The 21,208-nt window shown below is 43.4% G+C and overlaps 1 protein-coding gene across 5 annotated transcripts in view; it reads right to left on the bottom strand.

The window, feature by feature from the left end:
• The window catches only part of FYN (FYN proto-oncogene, Src family tyrosine kinase), a 212,549-nt gene that overhangs the window by 164,261 nt on the left and 27,080 nt on the right, over positions 1-21,208 (bottom strand). For 3 of the 5 annotated variants that reach the window (XM_006070086.3, XM_025294726.2, XM_006070083.3), the window contains exon 2: positions 19,948-19,987. The exons of 1 other annotated variant lie outside the window; for it this stretch is intronic. The gene's annotated coding sequence lies outside the window, so the exon portion shown is untranslated. Of the gene's footprint in view, positions 1-9,907; positions 10,314-19,947; positions 19,988-21,208 lie in introns of those variants that run through there. One more of the 5 variants, XM_006070085.3, reaches the window with a different exon arrangement.

Below are 21,208 nucleotides of genomic sequence, written 5' to 3' on the forward strand. Positions count from 1 at the left end.
CAAGGTGTGGCTGCGTGAGGCTGACCACATACACCGCAGACTCTGAGTCCCCAAGGAGGGCAGGGTGAAGGGAGGAGCGTCCAGGGGAGAGGGGCGTCCAGGGGAGAGGGACTGGGACAGTTTCAAGGAGAGCTGTGAAGGCTGGCTCTGTGGTGAGCTGATAAACAGCAGAAGGGGTGAAAGCGGTGGCTCTGTGAAAACACATGGGATAAAAACTATTTATGTATTAGATGCCTGGAGGAAGAGAGCAGCTTGTTTTTAGTTTTTGGGGAAATGGGGCCGAGGGAGAAGTCGACGAGTACCTGTAATGACTGAGGAAATCACAGGAAGCATAAGAAATCAGCAGTGATGGAAAAGGAACCTCTGTTCCTGTCGCATTTAAACTGAGTTGTTAAATGAAGATACTGAATAAAAACGTCCTATGGAGAAAAGGTGTAAATAAAAATACCTCTGCAGACACACAGACATGGGAGAGATGAGGCACGGCCAGGGGTGGGGCTGTGTGTGCGCACATCCGGAGAGGCTATGGGTACAAGTGGCATTTTGATCAAGGAGTCATATCTTTGGGTTCATGACTGGGCACATTCAGGGAGCCCAGAGACCTGCTCCTGAGTAGCACAGTGTATCTGTGTTTGTGTGCATATGTTTTTCTGGATGGAGGATTCCTAGCTTTTTCATTTGGTGTGCAAAAAGACCCCCAAACAGTGGTTTAGCTGGTATTAAAATCCTCAACATTGGATGGGAAACTTCTCTCTTATCCACTTGACAAATGTGTCATATCAGAGCACATCAAGAATAAGGTGCTAATGTTGTATTTATTACCAAATGTAAGAACCAAGGAATAGTGATTCTGTTATCTTGTCACAATTAAGATATAATAACACTCCAAAGACTACTGACATTGGCACTCATGTTTAACTCAAATCTTTTAAATTAAAAATGTTAAAAGCATACTGAGGGTTTTGCAAGTACAAGTTTCTTGCAAAAAGTTCACTATGTACGGTACCTTAATATAAGGGTATCTGGACCTGTTAATTTTCACAGTTAGATTCAAAGACTTGACAAAAACACTGATTGGAGCTACTTTAACAGTCATGAAAATTTTCCCAAAAGGATGTTATCAACTAGACTGTGCAGTAATGACTATAAATACATGACATGCCTGCGTTACTATAAATAAATATTGCATGTTCTCCCAACCCATTTAATTACTGTTCACCTAAAGCAGTGCAATTAAGAAACTGTGTTAAATTCTGAAAATGGGAAAAGCCCTCCTATCTCTCTTAGGTAGTTTTACAATCCTAACAATAGAATTAATGAAGCCTTTTAAAAGAAGGACAATTACATTAAAATGACCGGGGCATGTGAAAATTCATTACATAGATCCTCCTGCTGTCTGATGGATTAAATGCCTCCTCATACTCTGGAGAGAAGTAGGAACAAAGAATAAAGAAAAATCACAACTTTCTGAGTTAACATCTTTTGCCTGAGAATTCATCTCACTTTGAAAATCACTCAGGACTTCACCCAACACAGTAAGTGCAAAGAACATACGTCTGGTATCAGATAATAGCATGGTCTTAGGAGTGCGGATTGGCTTGTTGAATACAAACTGACATTACAATCCACGTCGTAATGATGCGAAACAACGAGACAAGTTTATAAAGCTTCTCTCTTGAGAAATGCTAAGGGCTACGAAACAATGTCCACACCCCCAGGATTGCCTAGGACTGTCAGCACCCATTATCCTCAAGTTCCTGCCAAAGACAGTACCAATTGGCTGATTTTTGCTAAATGTATTCCTAAGTGTTTTTTATGTTTTTCAGTTCTTAAACAGAACTTGAACTTCATTTTCTACCTATTAGGTGTTAATCTATGGAGACAGAATTGATTTTTGTATATTGGTCATCTTGTATCCCATGACTTTACAAAGTTCAATGATTTGTTCTTCCTAGTAGAGGTTTAATACATTCTGGGTGTGTGTGTGTATGTGTGTATGTTAGTCACTCAGTCATGTCTAACTCTTTGCAATCCCATGGTTTGTAGCCTGCCAGGCTCCCCTGTCCATGGAATTCTCCAGGCAAGAATACTGGAGTGGGTTGCCATTCCCTTCTCCAGGGGATCTTCCCAACCCAGGGATTGAACCCGGGTTTCCTGGCATTGGCAGGCAGATTCTTTACCATCTGAGCCACCAGAACTTGTCTATATAAACTGGCATGTTGCCTGCAAATAAAGACAACTTGACTTCTTCCCATCCAATCTCCAGCCTTTTATTTCTTGTCCTTGCCCTCTTCCTTTTTCTAAACAGCTACAACAGCCTATAGGAAGCCCCCGCTGGGACACTCTGGTTTGCCTTATGCCAATTTGGGCCCTTTGTCGGGCCATGAAGATTGGGCTGTGTAGAACTGTGGCCTTGGACAGAAAGATCCTGATCCTACCACACTATCTGAAGAAGACAAGGTACCTGATTCAGAGCCTCCAACTTTAAGGGATAAGAACTCACAGTTGATTTTCTCTGGTTTAATTACTTGTGTCTCTCAAGATATTGACACATTAGAAAAACAAATACTGAAAGGAATCATTGAATCTTTGAGATTTTGAGCTAGGAGAGCCTTTGGAGATTAAACCTCTCATCTTACAACAAAAATGAGGCTCAGCCTGTCCAGTGACTAGCTCAAGAGGCAGAGGGCGAGTCTGCTATTCTGGACAGGATGTGAACTGAGAGTTTAGAGACCTGGATTCCAGCCTCCAGTAGGTCAGGAAGGTCCTCTGTTCTAACAGACTCTAGGAGTCTAGGGGAGATCTCAGATACTGTGTGTCTTAGTCCAAGTTTAGGGGACGACTTGGTACCATGTGAATATGGGCATCTTTTTTTGAACTCTGGGCAAGATTACATTTTTCACTGCCTAGTCAATCTGCATCTGGCTATTACTATTAAGAAATGAACTTTCCTCTCTCTGCCCCCAGTAAACTTACTCTGAAATGAGTTAGAAACTATGATGTCATAGAGTATCTCTGGCTCCTGTTTACATCAACTGTTGAACATGATCATTGCATATAATCTCAAAGTTTACAAAGCTCCATTTAACATCTTAGAGGTTACATATAGTCCCTAGGGATCCTGGTTGAATTCTTCTCATATATATTATCTGTACCTGTCTCTTAGAAGAACTTGGGAGAGCTAAGAAAATCACCAGCTTGGTTAGCAAGCATTTAACATGTTTCCTCTTCACTGGCCAACGGAGGTTAACAAGGATGTCCTTAAATTAGCAAGCATATTTCTGTCAATCAAACACATGTATTTGAACAGCTGAAATTCTAAGACTTTAGAAAAGTCCAGTTCTTCAAATTGCCCCTCTTGTGACAAAAAGCATTCTTACTCATCACTCACTTCTCTAAAATAACCATCAGTTGTCACTGCTAAAAAAGAAGTTTCAAGAGGTCAAAAGTATTTACTAAGATCAGAGTGAGGCCCCAACCAGACAAAATAGAAACCAGACAATAAAAGAGCATCACTCATAGCTGTTGGGTGTGTGCTGGGCAAGGCCTGTTTCGACAGAAAAAGGAAAGCTGGAGAAGAGGACAGGAACCACCAAAAATCTACCTGCACAGGGGGTCTTCAGAATATCATGTCATTTGACAACAACCCTATGGAGGTAAGCATAACATCTTTAGCTCCTGAGGAAGCCAGTTAAGTAGCTTGACCACACGGTCAAGCAGCTGGATAGTGGTACAGGGCAATCTGAATCCAGGTTGATCTCTCTTCCCATTCTTTTAATTAATTTTATTATGAAAGTAATATAACCACACTGAGAAGAAAAGCCCTATAATCTCATTTACCCAAGTACAACAACTAACATTTTGGTATAATTTTTGTAGGCTTTTCTTACCCATGCATTTAGATTTCAAAATTAGGATTATATTCCACAATTTTGTATTCTGTTCTTTAAAACTTAAACTAAACATCTGTCCAACTTATTTAACAACTTTTATAACCATTATTTTAACTAATACGTAATGTTACACTGAACAGATGTGTCATGGTTTACATAATGAGATCTCACTTATGGAAAACTGAGGTTCTTTTATATATTTTTGGCAAAGCACAAGCGTTATTTCCAGTATACAATGTTGCTTTCCCAAATGTGTAATGTCACCATCAAAAGACAAGACCAATCAACAGATGATGAAAAACTACGATTGAAATATTTTGAAAATGCCACCATCACAGAGCTATCTGGCCTGGAATCAAATAAACTGGATGAATGCTATTAATAAAGGGTGACCCAAAAATAACAAGTTAAAAAAAGCTGCCCTTCTGAGACTCCAGAGAGCACGTGCTTCTAATGGCTTAATGCTCTACTTTCAGTTTCACGGGAATGCCAACAAAAGACATCATCCTCACTCAAATCTCGATTTGGAAGAATGGAAATTCTCTGAAAACAAATTCTATCAGTTTTACGTATCACAGTGGTCAGGATTTGCAAACGCGGTCAAAGTGCTCACCTAGGACTGTGTCTTATTTCACAGTTAATGTGCTGTGAAAAGGCCACAGACCCACATTTCTCAGGTCAAGTGAATTAAAACAACACAGCAGCTCCAAGTTCTCATCTGATGTCAGATAAACAGCCCTGTCAAACCCTGGGTCATCTACTGAATTTGTAAAATACAATGCATGCTGTAAGAAAAATCCCCCTGTGTTGGGAGAAAAGTTATCTCCCAAGTCTTGGTGTGCTTTTGTGTGGATAACTTTTAAAACCTTGACTAGAATCCATGACACCCTCAGTTTGATGTGGAAACAGACCCTTAAATGCCAGACAGCATCTATCTGCTCCCCAGACAGAAAACTGAAGGTTCCTGCTGATCAGCGGAGACTGAGTGAAAACAGGGTGAACTGGTGTTTCATTCTTTACTGAGATGGAACCTGCTCCCTGATGCCAATGTGACCACAGTCCATGCAAGATACGCTTTGACCCTTCCCATAATGGTTGTGTAGGACCTACACGTCCCCTTCCCCTTCATGACCCCAGCTGTTTCTACTCCACACTTTGATGGGGAGTTGTACTTCATCAAACCCTAATGACATCCTTTTCCTCACCAATATTTAGCTAATTGTGCATTTCTTCTTCCCTTCGGACTTCCCCTTCTCTTAAAAGTTAATCTGTTTACTCATGGGAGTGTCAGATGGAATGTCCAAATATAACCACCTTGAAAAATATTACCCAGTAAAGCTGAAGATGCACAGACTCTAAGACCCAGAAATTCTGCTCTTAGGTCCCTATCCTAGAGAAACTGCAGCAAGATGCACATACAAGAATGGTCACAGCAGCACTGTTTAAAATAGCACAAACCTGGAAATAACCCACATGTCCACTGAGAGGAGACTGGATAAATAAATTGTGGTGTATTCATATAAGGCAAGACCACACAGCAGTAGAGATGAATTTCATGCATGACACTTCATGCATCAATGGGGATGAATCTTAAAAAATAAACATTGATTGAACAAAGCAAATGGTACAAGAATACCATTTATATACAACCCTGAGGCAAACAAGACTTAATAACAGATTGCTTAGGGAAACACGCTTACACAGAAAAACCAGGAAATGACAAACACAAAATTCAAAACAGTGTTTCCTTTGAAGGAGAGGTATGGCCAAGGAGGAACACAGGGACTTCTGAAGTGCTGGTGATGTTCTAGCTTTTAAGCTGCATTATGGCACACGGCTGTTGTGTTGTTTCTCTGCCTCTCTTCCCGTTCCTCGCTCCCTGTCCCTCTTCACGTAGATATATATGTATGTATCTGGCACACACAGACACACTGCTGCATATGTATTCCTGTGCATACATCATCATAATTTTCCATGTTACACTGAGGGGCCCACCTCCCTCAGTGCCTCCTCCCTGGCACTCTGACCCTCCATGGAGCCCTCAGCTGGGGACTCTGTTTTAGCCTGCGTGTGCGCTCCATCGACTCCCTGCTCCACTGAAACATGAGAATCACTGAAGCCCCAACATGATGCTCTTCCTTCCTTCCTTCCAGATGCACTCACCTGGAGCACTGATCCAGGCCACCACTGATGGGAAGGTAAACTCTGCAGTGACTTCTCCCTCAGAAGATGGTGGTGACCGTGTTGCAAGGGGACCTGAAATGCTACTCAGGGTCCAACGGAGCGGAGCTGCAGGAGGCAGTGCTGGCCCGGACTTTCCAAGCCCGACCCAACCACAGGGTCTCCTACTGCTCCGGAGAAGCGTGTCAAGTTCATGCCATCACGTTACTGCCGCCCAGCCTGACTTTCCCTTTGTTCCTATAAAGTTATCTCAGGCCCCCCAGCTCTCAGACACCCAGGCTCCCAACCCTGGCATAATTCTCCATCCTTCTTTCTCCTCTTTGAACAGTAGACCCTGAGATTACTTTTTGCTCTAATCTCAGTTATACTGAGATTATATATACAGTTATATCAGGAGTCCTGATCTTGGTATGATGGCCTTAATTTAGACCAAATAAGAGTTCTTATTGGATTTATTTTATTTCGGGAATGTTGATTCTAAAAGCTTCTATTTCTACCCAGAAATGGAAACTGATAATCTCTTTCAATAGCAAATGGATTTGGCAAATAGTTTGTATTTTTTTTTTTTAATTTCAGTTTGTTTCTTCTATATAGTAGACTTCTTGTGGGAAAAATACATAAATATAACCACTGTCCTGGAGATCTCAGTCTGGTTAATTTGATTGTTTTTCGAAAATGTTTCATATTGCCTATATCATAACATGAAAACCAAACATCATGGCTCCATTTTAACTTTAATGGGCCTGTTTTCACTTGATCACAGAAGACATACTAAGGAATGAATATGAAAAAAATCACAAGAAAAGTAAGGTAGAGGTGCAAGGAGGTGACAGGATACTGTGAACATCTCTATATTTAGCCCCATGAGGAACAGGATGGCAGGGCCCAGAAAGGGGGTCAGGCTCGGTGGATGGCTTCAACAGAATTCAGACAAGAGTTTAGCAATAATCAGAGAAACTGAAAGACAAGTCTGAACACCAGGCCAGGGAGGATGATTCCAAAGTCTGAGGTGCCAAGAACCCGACTCAGAGACATGGTCGTAGGAAAAGAAAGGAAAAAAGGAGGGCTCTTGGAGAAAGGTGTCCAAGTTGGTCAGTTCCTTCAATTTGAGCGAAGAAAGTTCTCAATGATTATGAGCCAGGGGACAAGGTAATATAAGAGAAGCAGCAAAAATGAGTCATTCATCATCTCAAATTTGAGCTGAAATATAGTGATGGATGTTCATGGATAAAGCATCAGCAAAATGAGGGCTGCTTAGAATTCACATACAAACAGGCCTATGGCATACACTGATTCGGGCTCTGCACCACCACCCCGGAAGAAAAAAAAAACATTTCTAGAATTTCAACAAAAAGGAATGCTTTTAATTGTGCTCCTTGGTATGTACCCCAAGAAAATGAAACTTACATCCACACAAAACCTGCACACAGATGTTCATAGTAGTTTTTCCATAATTGCCAAAACTTAGTAGCAACCAAGATGTTCTTCAGGAGATGAATGAATAAATAAACTGTAGTACCTCCAGACAATGAAACATGATTCAGCTCTAAGAAGAAATGAGTGTTGAGCCATGAAAAATATGGAGACGACGTAAATGCATGTTACTAGTCAAAAGAAGTCAGTCAGGTAAAGCCATACACTGTATGATTCCACCTATATGACAGTAAACAGATCACTAGCTGCTAGAGGTTAGGGATGAGAGAAGGATGAATACGCAGAGCACAGAGGGTTTTTAGGGCAGTGAATATAATCTGTATGGTACTGTAATGGTTGGTATATGTTATTATGCACTTGTCCAAACCCATAAAATGTACAACATCAAGAATGAATCCTAAAGCAAACTATGGACTCTGAGTGAAAATGTGTCAGCTAACTCTTTGGATATGCCTCCAATATTTGTGGAGGCAACGCATGTGTGGGGGCAGAGGGTACATAAGAAATCTCTGTACCTTCCTCTTGGTTTTTCTGTGGACCTAAAATTGCTCTAAAAAATGAAGACTGTTAAAAAAAAAACTTGAAAACAAAAAACAATTAAGCACTTTTCCTGCCTTGACGCATCTTCCTCTGTGGGGTCTGAAATGATTGTTTCTGAAGCTTTTTGCTTTTTCCTTCAAAAAAAAAAACACAACACATTACAGTTGACCCTCGAACAGCACAGACAGGGGAGGTTGGGAAGCCAACCTTCCGGGCAGTCAAAAATCTACATGTAACTTTACAGTCAGCCCTCCTTATCCTTGGCTCTGCATTTGTAGATTCAACCAACTGCAGATCATGCAGTTCTGTAACACTTATTTGAAAAAACTCTGCATGTAAGTGGACACTTGCATTTCAAACCCCTTCTGTTCTAGGATCAACTCTATACAGTGTCTTGTTGTATTTACCATCTAGAAAACAATGAACCCTAATTATATTTTCTACTGGACCACTGTAGAAATAGAAGAAAGAAAAGTCATTTGATTGGCTAGTGGCCAATATCAGTAACACCAAATATGAGAAGATATGGCAAATATTATAGTGGCTGTCAAAACTTTTTAGTTCTACCAGCTCAAAGGCCATATTTTAAAAAAGTGCCCCTGACACAATGCCAGTAAGGCTCCCCATACCTAAAACTTACCTAATGATGGCTGTGAAAAGTGCAAGTGAAAGTCACTCAGTCACGTCCGACTCTTTGTGACCCCACAGCCATAGAAATCTCCAGGTCAGAATATTAGAGTGGGTAGCCATTCCCTTCTCCAGGGCATCTTCCCAACCCATAGATCAAACCCAGGTCTCCCGCGTTACAGGGGATTCTTTACCAGCTGAGCCACCAAAGAAGCCCAAGAATACTGGAGAGGGTAGCTTAACCCTTCTCCAGCAGATCTTCCTGACCCAGGAATCGAACCAGGGTCTCCTGCATCGTAGGTGGATTCTTTACCAGCTGAGCCACATGGGAATGATGGCTGTAACAACTTCTAAATTTCATGAAGAGGTACTGAAAATGGGAGTTTAGGAAAGAATGGGTACGTGTATACGTATGGCTGAGTCTCTTCACTGTTCACCTGAAACTATCAGAACATTGTCTGTTAATTGGCTATGAAAGTGTTGGTCTTTCAGTTGTATCCAACTCTTTGCAACCTGATGGACTGTAGCCCGCCAGACTCCTCTGTCCATGGAATTCTCCAGGCAAGAATCCTGGAGTGGGTAGCTACTCCCTTCCCCAGGGGATCTTCCCCATCCAGGAATTGAATGCAGGTCTTAAGTTTTAAAAAAAGTTTAAAAAAAATTAACAAAAAGAAAATAAAGTAACTAATAAGACCTAAGAGCTGTTCAAATTTTGTCCCCATTATCAAATTCACCTTTTTTTTTTTTTTGCAATAAGTCTCACGTTGATGCACGGGTCAAGCTCTCTGGTATAAGGCGGGAAAAAAGACTCCTTCATCTGATAATAGTATGATAGGCAAAATGGCAGTTACTTTGTTTTTTAAATGACTGTTTCCACCAGCCCTAGTCTAGGAGGACCACTTTTCTTCTAACGATGAACAAAATCTTCCCACACATACACACAAAAAAAGTTTTGTTTGTGTTAAATTACTGTAGCAAAATATACAATCATGTTGTGAAAAGAAATCTTCCTTTGACAGAAAACCTCCTACCCCGTGTATGACTCTATTCCACAGCATACTTGGGAGTTAGTCAATCCTTGGACAGTATTGCCCAAAGAGGACAGCAGACAGAAGGTGTAAATTATTACAACGCCCTCCCTTCATCAGCATCTCTTCACTGACTCCCATTCGGGGTCCCCTAGTGACTGCAGTGATTTCAGGGCGCCCTGCACCTCTCCTTGACACACTCACCACAGCCGCAGGTTGACGAGTGATAACGCTCTGCTTCCCGCACGGTCACCACCACACAGCTCGTTGGAGGCCCCGCCAGGACTCACTCAAGCCCCTGGGCCCTCAATACTCTTTCTGCTGCTTCACGCTGCCTGTGCTCGGCCCTGGAACCATCTCCCTTTCTCACGGTAGCCTAGTTGGAAGGACTATGCAAATGGACGCATTGTTTCATCTCTTCTTGTGTTAACAGAAATGGTCCACTTCCTTTCCTTCACTTTACACCCTGACTTTCTTCAGCGGTGGTGTATTTCACAACTTCACGAACACCCCACGGCTTCCGAGAAGCAGCTGTGTTCACTCAACAGCGGGGGCTGCTCTCCACAGACCACACGGGACCCGCAAAGGAGGATCGGTCTTCAGTGGAGGCGAACACTTAAGACAAAGATCAGGGCTGCACATCTGAATACCGGGTTCTAGTCCCTCCTTCAAAGTACCCCCGCGAGCTGATGCCCCCGGGTGCGCTCCAGGAAGCGGGGCGCTCCGTTTGCTCAGAGCAAACGGGTATCTCTGCCCTCAAAGTAGCAAACAACCAAGTACTCTTCCAACTCCCCTTCCTGTGGCACTGCCTCCATCTCATGGCGCTTTCATGGACTGTCGGAGTGACAGATTACAGACAGAGAGCACGCTGACGTCAGCAAAGTTCCGGACAGTCACTAAAACACAGCTGAGCAAGGTGTGAAAACCGGGGCCAAGTGACAGCTGGGTTTGTTGGACTCAGGGTTGACTGCATAGCCCTCCCAAGGGCGCAAACATCAGAGGGAGCAACACTGACTTGGAGGGAGGTCCTTGTATGCGGGCCTGGGAGGTTTGTCATCCTTGCTTATTAGGGATGCTTTCATCACGATGTGCTTACAGAGATCACAAAAAATTCTCAGATGAGAGGAGATAGTTAATGGACTGGAAGAAAGAATGTACACTTGAAACCAACACAACACTGTAAATCAACTATATTCCAATTAAAAAAATTTTAAAAGAATGTAGAAGAGCCAAGATATAGACAGAAAACAGAACAAAAAGAAAGAAAGGAAGGAGGGAAGGAAGACCAGAGATTTTAAAGGATGTTAATAGGCTGAGCCAAAACAACAACAAAATCCCTCCAAGTTAACAGATTAAAATCCTGCTTTTGACTGCAAAAAAAAAGAAAGAAAGAAATCTACTGCATAAATATAGCTGATGTCGGTGCCTGCTCCAGACTCCTGAGTCTGCTCTGTTGGGACAGCTCACCCTGATCATAAGCTCTGCCATGTCCCTGACCCCAGACCCTGGGTGGGAGAGGCTCCAGGACTCTGACTTCAGAGTCCCATGAATGTTATGACTCTGACTTCTGAGCTGGGGCTGCCTTTTACTCTCTGGGCTCAGTCTCCTGTTCTGGGCCCCACCCACTTCTGGCAGTTGATCCTCTAAGTTGTTCTTGTAGACCCAAACCTTCTACGGCTTCCTGTTGTGGTCTTGTCCCCATTCTCCACCACTCCTTTCATCTGGCCCCTTGACCCATTCAGCCATACAATCCTGCTACCCAACAACATATGTCCATCCAGACTGCCACCCGTGGAAGGACTTCCCCAGTGCTAGACCTTCCCAGATCCCTTCACTGTCTCCTGTTACATACATGCTGCTCATATGTCCCTGTGAACGTGTCCCTGGCCATGGATCTGTCTGTTCTCCAGATTCTCATCTGGAATACTCTGGATTCCCAGCTGACCCCATCCTAAAGCCCAGACAGAAGCCCAGCATTTTTAAGTGGCAGGGGCAAAGGGGATGTGTTTAAAGCAATTCATATTTTAAAGTCTTAAGGATTGTTATTGAATACAAGCTCAATGCAAGCTAAGAGTGCCACAGAGCAGCTGAACCAGAGACTTGATCCTGGTCTGCACTGGTTCAACATTTAATGATGCAGAAAACGTGCATCTCACAGGCCTTAGGAGTCTTTGGTGTAGAGACCTTACTCTATACTGGCTGAGACATCTCTTTAGTACTGTTTGTGTCTGAGTGCCATGCTTTCAAAGAGACAATGACATAAAGGGAATGCATCCAGGAGGAAGTAACCAGAATAACAGAATTCCTGCTATCAGGTAACGTAAGAAGGTTTGTAAGAACCAGGGCTGTTGGCCGAGAAAACATGGATTTGCGGGGATGGTTTTTCAGGTTAAGAGCTCTTGCATGAAGGAAGACCAAGAGGCTCATCTGATGAGGGCCTGCAGGGACACGGTGGAAGAAGGGCTGACGCGGCGACTGCTCATCCCATTCCGCTCCTTGTCTCCATGACCCTGTCTCTGTAGCCCGTTTCTCTCTCAGATTGGAAGATCTGATTTCCTAGGCCCCTCCCTGCTCTCAGAGCCCCTAATTCTTCATTCTCACATTAATTCCAATCTGAGAATGAAGACAAGCCTGGCCTTGCCTTTTCTGAGTGAGGCCTGGGAGACAAGGTTAGTTCCTAGGTCTTCCACGTGGTCCCTTTCAGGAAGCTCAAATTCACTCAAGTAACTTGCAAAATAAATGGTGACAGGCTTTATGTTTCAGGAAATGAAAAACACAGAAATTCCCCCAAGAGAAGGTGTGAGAGGCAGAAAAATGTCTCCCCCTCCCTAAGGTATACCCTTCCTAATTCCTGCAATTTGTGAATATGATCTGACATGAAATGCTGTGATATGATAAAGCTAAGAATGTCCACAGGAGGAGATGATTCTAGATTATCCAGCAGGTGCTCAAAGCCATCACTGGCATCCTTATAAGAGGGATGCAGAGGGAGATGAGATGGAGATGCACAGGGAAGAAGGTAACCTGAAGGCAGAGGCAGGGACTGGAGAGATGTGGCCACAAGTCACAGAGCATCTGGAGCCCCCAAAAACTGGGAAAGAACAGACAAACAACCGATTCTCCCCCAGGAATCTCCCCCGAGATTCTCCCCCGACAACGAAAGCCTCCGAAAGGCGTGTATTCCTGCTGATACCTTAACACTGGACTCGGACTCCAAAAGCATGAGAGACCAAACCTCTGTTGTTTTAAGAGACCACGTTTGTACTCATTTGTGACGACAGTCACAGTAAACTAAAAGGAAGGTTTTCTGATTAGTTAAATTTTGCTGAGGGCCAGAAGTGGGCAGGAATAACTTTCTTCAAGGAAAAAGTTTGAATTTGTATGTGTTTTTATGGCCTATTCCAAACCAGACTTAGAACAAGTATGGCTCTGCTTTTAAAAGTGTTTGGGGACAGTGATAAAAGGCATCTTTTAAGCCATTCTGAGTGCACATTTTACTAATAATCTCTGCTTCACACACAAATTCAGCAGACAGTAAGTCCAAGCAGGGCAGACAACCAGCTGGTTTAACCTCCACCCAGCAGGCCTCCTCACTGCTGTGGAAGAGATGATCCAGCAATCTGCCTGCACACATGAGGGAGAGAGCCTCCAGCGTAGGTGGGATCGTGTCTTGATTCTCTATTGTGATGTGGGCAGCATTTCTCCCCACCCTCGCCTGGCAACATCCAGCCTTCGGAGAATGATGAATGCTACTGAGATGAGCAATACAACAGCATGATCCCCCAGCCTAGGAACTGGCCTCGGAAAGAGGAGGAAGGTCCTGCAGGCCTGCCTAGACTCCCACCACCACCATCTCTCCAAGTCAACTCTCATGCTGTCACCCAGGGGACCGCCTGGTGGCACCAGGTCAGGCTGCAGGACATGGTTCCCGTTTTGAGTTTCTAACACCTCCCTGATAAAAACATCATTACTATTTTAAAAACCACACCATAAGGGAGAAAGTCCTTTTAAAATCAAGGAAGGGAAAATGAAAGGTACATATAAAACTACCAGTTTGATGACATGAGGCTGATGATGATTCATTTATCTTCTGCTCAAGAGAACCTCAGGACAGAACCTCCAACATGGAGAGGAAAGAGACCGAGACCTAATTTAGATCTTGCTGCTTCCAAGATTCAAGTCCTCGGGTAAATCACTTCATTTCTGTTGAGCTTCATTTTCCTCACATGCAAAACAGGACAACTGAATAAGATGACATGTGGTCTACACAGTGGTTGGCCCACCTGAGTTCATCAATGTTTGAGGAAAGGATAAATTAACTCTTCTGCATCCAGCAGCAGACAATCCATCCCAGCCTTTCAGCTCTTTCCTTGAATCACAATCTAATACTGTTACCCACAGTTCTTCCAATTGCCATCAATATCTGCCTGAGTTTATAATATCTAGGAAGATGGATCTCTTATTATCTAGGAAATTCGAACTGGCAGAGGGCATGTTTTTTCTTCTTGGACAGTCGTGGTGCTTAGTTTTTACGATCTAGAGATATATGTCAAAGAAAGTTGGTCAGTTATTATGGGTGATGCATAACAACTATTTTTGGTCCAGGACTTTTATTTATTTATTTATTTATTTTTTAATTTTATTTTTAAACTTTACATAACTGTATTAGTTTTGCCAAGGTCCAGGACTTTTAAAAGTTTGCTCTTCAATCTAAGACAGAATTCTGTGCAAGTTTCTTGCTCGTAAACACAGACATTCCCCCATCCCCAACCAAAAGCCATTCCTTTTTCTTGATCCCTAATTACCAGGAGAATAGGCTGTGTCAGGCTTGGCCTCCGCTAAGTGAAACAAAGGCTGGTCTTTCCCGATGCTTAGTCACCAGTAGAATAGGTCAGTCTGTGTGTGAGGTTGGGGCGAAGGACATGGAGAATGGAAGCGAACTGGGCATCTCACAGGTCCTGAAGCTGGCAGTATTCTACTCACCTGTGTCAGAGGACCTAAGGGACCCACAGCACCCGGGGAGCCCTCCCCTCCATTCAGGAAGAGTAGCTTCTACAGACAGCAGGGCGTTATACTCATGCTGGTCCTCTTCTCTCTCTCTCCTTCTCCTTAGAGCAAGCAGCATACTCAGGGAGGCGGTACCCCCAACACCAAACCCCCCACATGCCCAGGGAGACACAGCCGCATGCCTTCCCACTGACCAGCATTCTTAAGCCTTTGGACATTCCATATAAGTCCTGATGATCCTCTGACCCCTGGAAATTATATTACCCCCACTAAAGGCTTCCTTGATGGCTCAGTGGTAAAGAATCTGCCTACAGTGCAGGAGACGCGGGTTTGATCCCTGGATTGGGAAGATACCCTGGAGAAACGCATGGCAACACACTCCAGTATTCTTGCCTGGAGAATCCAATGAACAGAAGAGCCTGGTGGGATATAGTCCATTGGGTCACAAATTTTTCTCTTTTCAACCGGCTGTGTAGGAATCATACATGACTTTAAAGCTTACTTTCTAATGCAGTCTTGAATTTTGAACCATTCACTGTTTAGAAAGAGATCTTTTTTTTTCACAAGACAATTGGCCTCACAATAAGAATCTAGGATTTTTCTTTATCATTTCTTTTGGGACTTATTAAAACAAAAGACAGACTGAAAAATGGAGTAACTTTATGTGCATTCTGCATTTACAGATGAACACAGGAGCTACTCCATTTTTCAGTAATTCACTGAGAAAAAGAAATTCACTGAGAGAAAGGAAACAACTCTAAAGCAGGAGGTAATTTTTTAATTTACTTTTCTTTCTCAAGGATGATTTTAGTTGAGGTGGCCTACCAAAGAGACAGTAGTATTTTGGCCATATTTGAGGCCTGAAGGCAGCTATCTAAGCCCTGCAAACAGCTGGAATAGCAGTAGAGGAATTCTTGGTCTCACTGGAACTACAGATATAACAGGGGCCTCTCTCAAGGCAGACGCCCAAATACTTTAATCATGCTGGACCAAGGCCATGTAGGGTACATGAAAATCAAACCTCTCTCCCCAGAACTTTGAGAGTAGTTATGACCAAAGAGATGCTAATCACATTCATATAAATAGGTTTAAATTACTAAGTAAGATGACTCAATTTTATCAGCTTTTTATTTTAAAAAGTGCATTTTTGTTTTTTTGACATAAAAACAAAATTCAGTCAGTCAGTTCAGTCACTCAGTTGTGTACAACTCTGCAACCCCATGGACTACAGCACACCAGGCTTCACTGTCCATCACCAGCTCCCAGAGTTTACCCAAACTCATGTCCATTGAGTCGGTGATGCCATCCAACCATCTCATCCTCTGTCGTCCCCTTCTCCTCCCGCCTTCAATCTTTCCAAGAAAATTACATTTTCTTTAAAATTCACTTGAGGATGGGTTTCACTTTTAGAAGACACACCTTATATATTTAAATCAGTGATTTATGGAAACTATACTCAGAAGTATATTCCTCAATAATTCTACAAGATTCTGTGAAAAAAAAAAGTTTAATGTTTCCCTTGTGTTCTACTGCTCCTCCCTTCAGACTTGCTTTACTTGCCCAGATGACTTCATTCTAAGAATTATCTATTCGTTTGTCTCCTTGAAACTGTACTTTTGAGGATAGGGAGTGATCATGCTATCTCCATATAATGCTATTAACAAGCATGATTTCCACAGATAAAACGCATTGCTGTAGAAGAGAAACATGATTTCTGGGGTATACAATAAAGTTTTTAACTTTTCTACCTACCAACGTAGCTTTCATTGGGTCTCATTACCCCTCAATTTGGTCATGTGGCATTCAACACCTTAAGAAGGCACACTAGGTACAGGCTCTAGGCTTCATACATGAAGAATTCAGACCGAAGGCTACATTCCAGGAGGAAAAAGATATTAGATGGCTACTGTACAAATAACTATGCCTGCAGCCAGACTGGGAGTCAAGGAAGACCTCTCTAGAAAGTAACATTGCATTTTTACTACTTACTCATAAAACTTTTAAAAAGGAGATAACACAAATATACTGTCTCAACAGTCAAATTCATAGAAGTGGAAGTATATTGGTAGATGTCAGAGGGATGGAGGTGAGGTGGGGAGAGAGGTTGGGGAGTTAGTGTTTAATGGGAACAGAGTTCATTTTAGGAAGGTGAAAAATTTGGGAGACGGATGATGGTGAGAGTTGTACTTAGCGCCACTCAACTATATAGTTAAACATGGTTAAAATAGTAATGCTTTATATTATGTGACTTTTATCACAATAGAAAATATTAAAAGATACATTGAACACTATATCAATTCCAAGGTAAGACGGGGCATGGGAAAGAGAAGGCTTTGGACTGGATAAGTATGACTAGAATCCTTTGCTACTACAGTGGTGCCTTAAGCGACTCATGGCAAGGCGCATGGCCACCTCACAAGACTGCTGTAACGCTGAAGTGCGGCGTACATAAAAAGCACGCAGTATGTAGTGGAAATCCAGTAAACTACAAACAATGCTAATAGAATGTATGCTGATGTATCTCTGAGCTTTGACATGTCAAAACCCAAAGCTAATTTTCCTTTCCTAGTTCTATCCTTACAAAAATGTTCAACTAAAAGAGAAAAGTCAAAAATCCATTAGGAAACAAAGACATTCTGACATCAGTGAATTTTCTTCACTTGGGTTGGCTAACAGGTATCATTTACTTAAACAATGGAGCTACACCCTACACTAGATTCTTCCTGGCAGGTATATAAACACAGGCAAAAAGATTATTTGGCATATCTGTATCAATAGCCTTCTCGGAGCATTAGAAAAAGATTCTGGAATTGAAGCTTTTGAATCAGAGCTTTTAAAATAGTGAACTCCCCTCTGGTGGTTAAGTGTTTTTCAGGTCACTAACTACTTGACTGGGAGGGTGTGCACAGAACCCTTCAGAGGAGCCCAAACTCACTTGGCTCAAGAAGCATTTCCCAGCCCAGGTTTCTCTTCTTTCAGTCTAAATTCCCTCAGTGCTAACAAACATCCAACGCCCAAAACAGGGTCAGTCACACAGTTCATCCCACTGTTAGACACACCTTGCTGTCAGTACAATCGATCAGGCTCCACCTGCAAGGAGCTCCCAGCCCATGGCCAGCCTTATTAAGTCTTCTTTAGACTGTGGCCAACAACCACTTTGGAGAAGGCAATGGCACCCCACTCCAGTACTCTTGCCTGGAGAATCCCATGGATGGAGGAGCCTGGTAGGCTGCAGTCCATGGGGTCGCTGAGAGTCAGACACGACTGAGCGACTTCACTTTCACTTTTCCCTTTCATGCATTGGAGAAGGAAATGGCAACCCACTCCAGTGTTCTTGCCTGGAGAATCCCAGGGACGGAGGAGCCTCGTGGGCTGCTGTCTATGGGGTCACACAGAGTCGGACACGACTGAAGTGACTTAGCAGCAGCAGCAGCAACAACCACTTTTCCTTTCTGATACAAGGCTCAAGTTAGAAAACAACAATAAAAAAATATGTTTTGTGTTTTTAAGTTAAAAAATGAAGAATTCTACTTGGTCCTGGAAAAGGAATTTTCTCTCTACTGATGAGAAAAATGAGGCTCAGAAAGGAAAAGAGATTTGCCTAAGATCTTAGAGCATGTGAACAGCAGAGCTGAAGCAAGAATTTAATTCATTCCACTTGGGGCTCCCCACTCCATTTGCTAAGTAAGCCCTCTGGTCTGCCTGTGGGCTTGCACAGACAGATGCACCCTATCCATGAGCTGGATCTCCCGGCCTTGTGGTTGTGGGATCCACTGTGGCCTGGGCCGCATGAGGCCAGGCAGGCTCTGTAGCCTGGAGCATCACCAGGCACATCCAAGGGACCCTCTCCCCACCCTCATCTCTGCTGGGTGTTCTGCTGGTCTGTGCTATACCACCCTGGGGTGGCTCCTGACACCCAGAGACTCTGGCTATTGGGGGTCTGGCCTGGCCCAGGAGGGCCACAGGGTTCACCCCCATAGGGATGTCCCTCCTGACTTCTGGCCTCCACAGTCAAGATCTAACCCATGAGGTTTCTACAAAGGTTCCCTTCTTCTGGCCCTGACTGGAGCCTTTTTACTTCCTTGAGTCCCTTGGTTTGTATGAGCTAAAAAGGCCAGGTTGAAAGGAGATCACAGATCATTCTGCAGAAGCTGGGGAGTTTGCATGGGGTCAAAGATCAGGGGTTGCTCATAATTGTTCTCAAACAAGGCTTCAAGAGAGTTGTATTTCCTCGACTCAAAAATAAAAGTGCACTGTCTGCAGACAGAATGACTCTAGTTTAGGAAAAAAATCTCTTTTGTACATAAATTCAAATAAGTAATAACATCCAAGTCATTCTAGAATGATGAGATGGCAGTCCCTGACTGACCAGGGATCCAATAAAAGATTACACTCGAGGCCATGGGACTGGTCAGTGGAGTCTGGGGCACTGAAGGATCCTGTAGCTGGCTGGTGAGACCTGTGTAAGTCCAGCCTTTGCTGGGAACCCAAGGGGCCTGGGAGGCAAGGGAAGCACAGGCAGAGAAGACTCACCCCGTCTGCAGAAAGAATGAACACATGGTTCCTTCACACGCCCCCTCGCTCCAGCAGCTTCTCTGGATGCCCAGCCCTCAGCTGGAGCTTCCAGAACCCTTTTTGCACAGCTCTATCAAACTGTGCAATAATTATCTGTGTATTGTCTTTCACATTCATTTTTGTCTCGGCAGAGTCCAGCAAGGTGTCCAGCACCCAATGGGCACCAAAAAAATGTTAAGCGAATGAAAGCATGGCCTGCCGCACAGTGACTGCAATTTGAAGGTACAACTAGGGCAACGGTAAACAGCAGCCATCTGACAGTAGAGGAAAACCCAGCAATGAATGAACCTTCCCTTAACCAGTCTTAACCAGAAGTTGGAGGGCTGCTCATCCCCCACCAGCCCTTGAAGACTCAGCAGCCACAGGACAGCTGTTCTGTTCTATTTCTGGGCTGGGGAGACGTATCTTAGAGCTAAAACATATGTTCCCATAATTTTCAAAATTGAGTGTTACAAACAAGGGGAAAGGGGCAAGTAGCAGGTTCACCTAAGTAAGTGAAGGCTTTCTATATCATGCACCAGCTCCACCTCCAATTCAACCTCATTCTCAGAAACCCGTGGGCTCAAAGTCACAATTCCAAGTTTAAAGTGGACCTAATCCTGGTGGACACCCCTTTCTAATCTACAAGGCACGTGCTTTTAGTGCAAAACTTGCCAACTTACTTTTTCCACGTCTAGATCAGCATCCTGCTTCTTCAAAAAACTGTAGAAAAAAAAAAAAAATTACAAGGGAACAGAGTATTCTTCAGCTGTAAACCACCCACAAAGCACCACCATAGAATTTTCACTTGCTGCAGACAATCGATTTGCCCACAATTTTTTTTCTTGTTCACACAATTGTTGTGAAGCCACAGTTGCCACAAACACCTGCCTGCAACTGCAAAGACCTGGGCCTGTACAACCAAAGGAAGCCAGCATGAGATCTTAAGTTTCCAGAACCAGGAAAAATAGAGATGGAGATCTTGAGTATGCACATCCATGCGTGCACACACACACACACACACATACACTCCTTTTGCAGAGTGCCTATAAGTCATCCATAGCTGGGACACGTTAAAAATGTGTCCCCAAGGTCTTGTTCAACATACCTCTTGGCTTAAATCTCTCCTTAGTCCCCAGACCCTATCTGCCCCACTTCCTGTCTGACTGTGGGCAAGCCTCACTGTCGAAGCAGGCTTCTTGGCATGGGCCTGCTTTCCCATCAGCTTGGGAGACCCTCTTCAAGAGGCTTTGCCAACCCAGCAGCCTGCACAACTTGTGCATGGAAACCTAGTCCCAAGATCACCTTAGAACCTTGTGTTAAGTCCTGGGTGCAGCTGATGCTGACTGATGGCACCCATGCCCACTTCACATGAATCTTTAAAATGCCAGGATCAGGACCTCCAGATTTCTCATGCTCTCTGTCTGCTGCTGCTTAGTCGCTCAGTTGTGTTTGACTCTTTGCAACCCCATGGACTGCAGCCCACCAGGCTCCTCTGTCCATGGGGATTCTCCAGGCCAGAATACTGGAGTGGGTAGCCTATCCCTTCTCCAGGGGATCTTTCTGACCCAGGAATCAAACTGGGGTCTCCTGCATTGCAGGTGAATTCTTTACCAGTACTCTGCCTACAACCTGCCAATACTGTGTTCCAATACCTCATTTATTCTTTGTGATTCTAGCTGCTTGAACAAAACTTCTGTTTTAATAAGGTGCCTAAATAGAACAATAAAAATAGTTGAATGGAATTATGTTGACAACAATATGTCAGGGTAGAAAGTAAAAGGTTTGAAAAATCTGCAGGAAAAAAAAGCAGAAACAATTTTTCCTATCTTAGTGGAGACTCAAACTTGCTTTTAGTATGATTCTTAGCATCTTTCTTTCTGGCCCATGGTTTAAAATACCCCCATCATAAATTATCAACCCCATCAAAACCATCCCCCCTTC

This window comes from Bubalus bubalis, chromosome 10 (assembly GCF_019923935.1).
Source record: "Bubalus bubalis isolate 160015118507 breed Murrah chromosome 10, NDDB_SH_1, whole genome shotgun sequence".
Classification (NCBI taxonomy): Eukaryota; Metazoa; Chordata; class Mammalia; order Artiodactyla; family Bovidae; genus Bubalus; species Bubalus bubalis.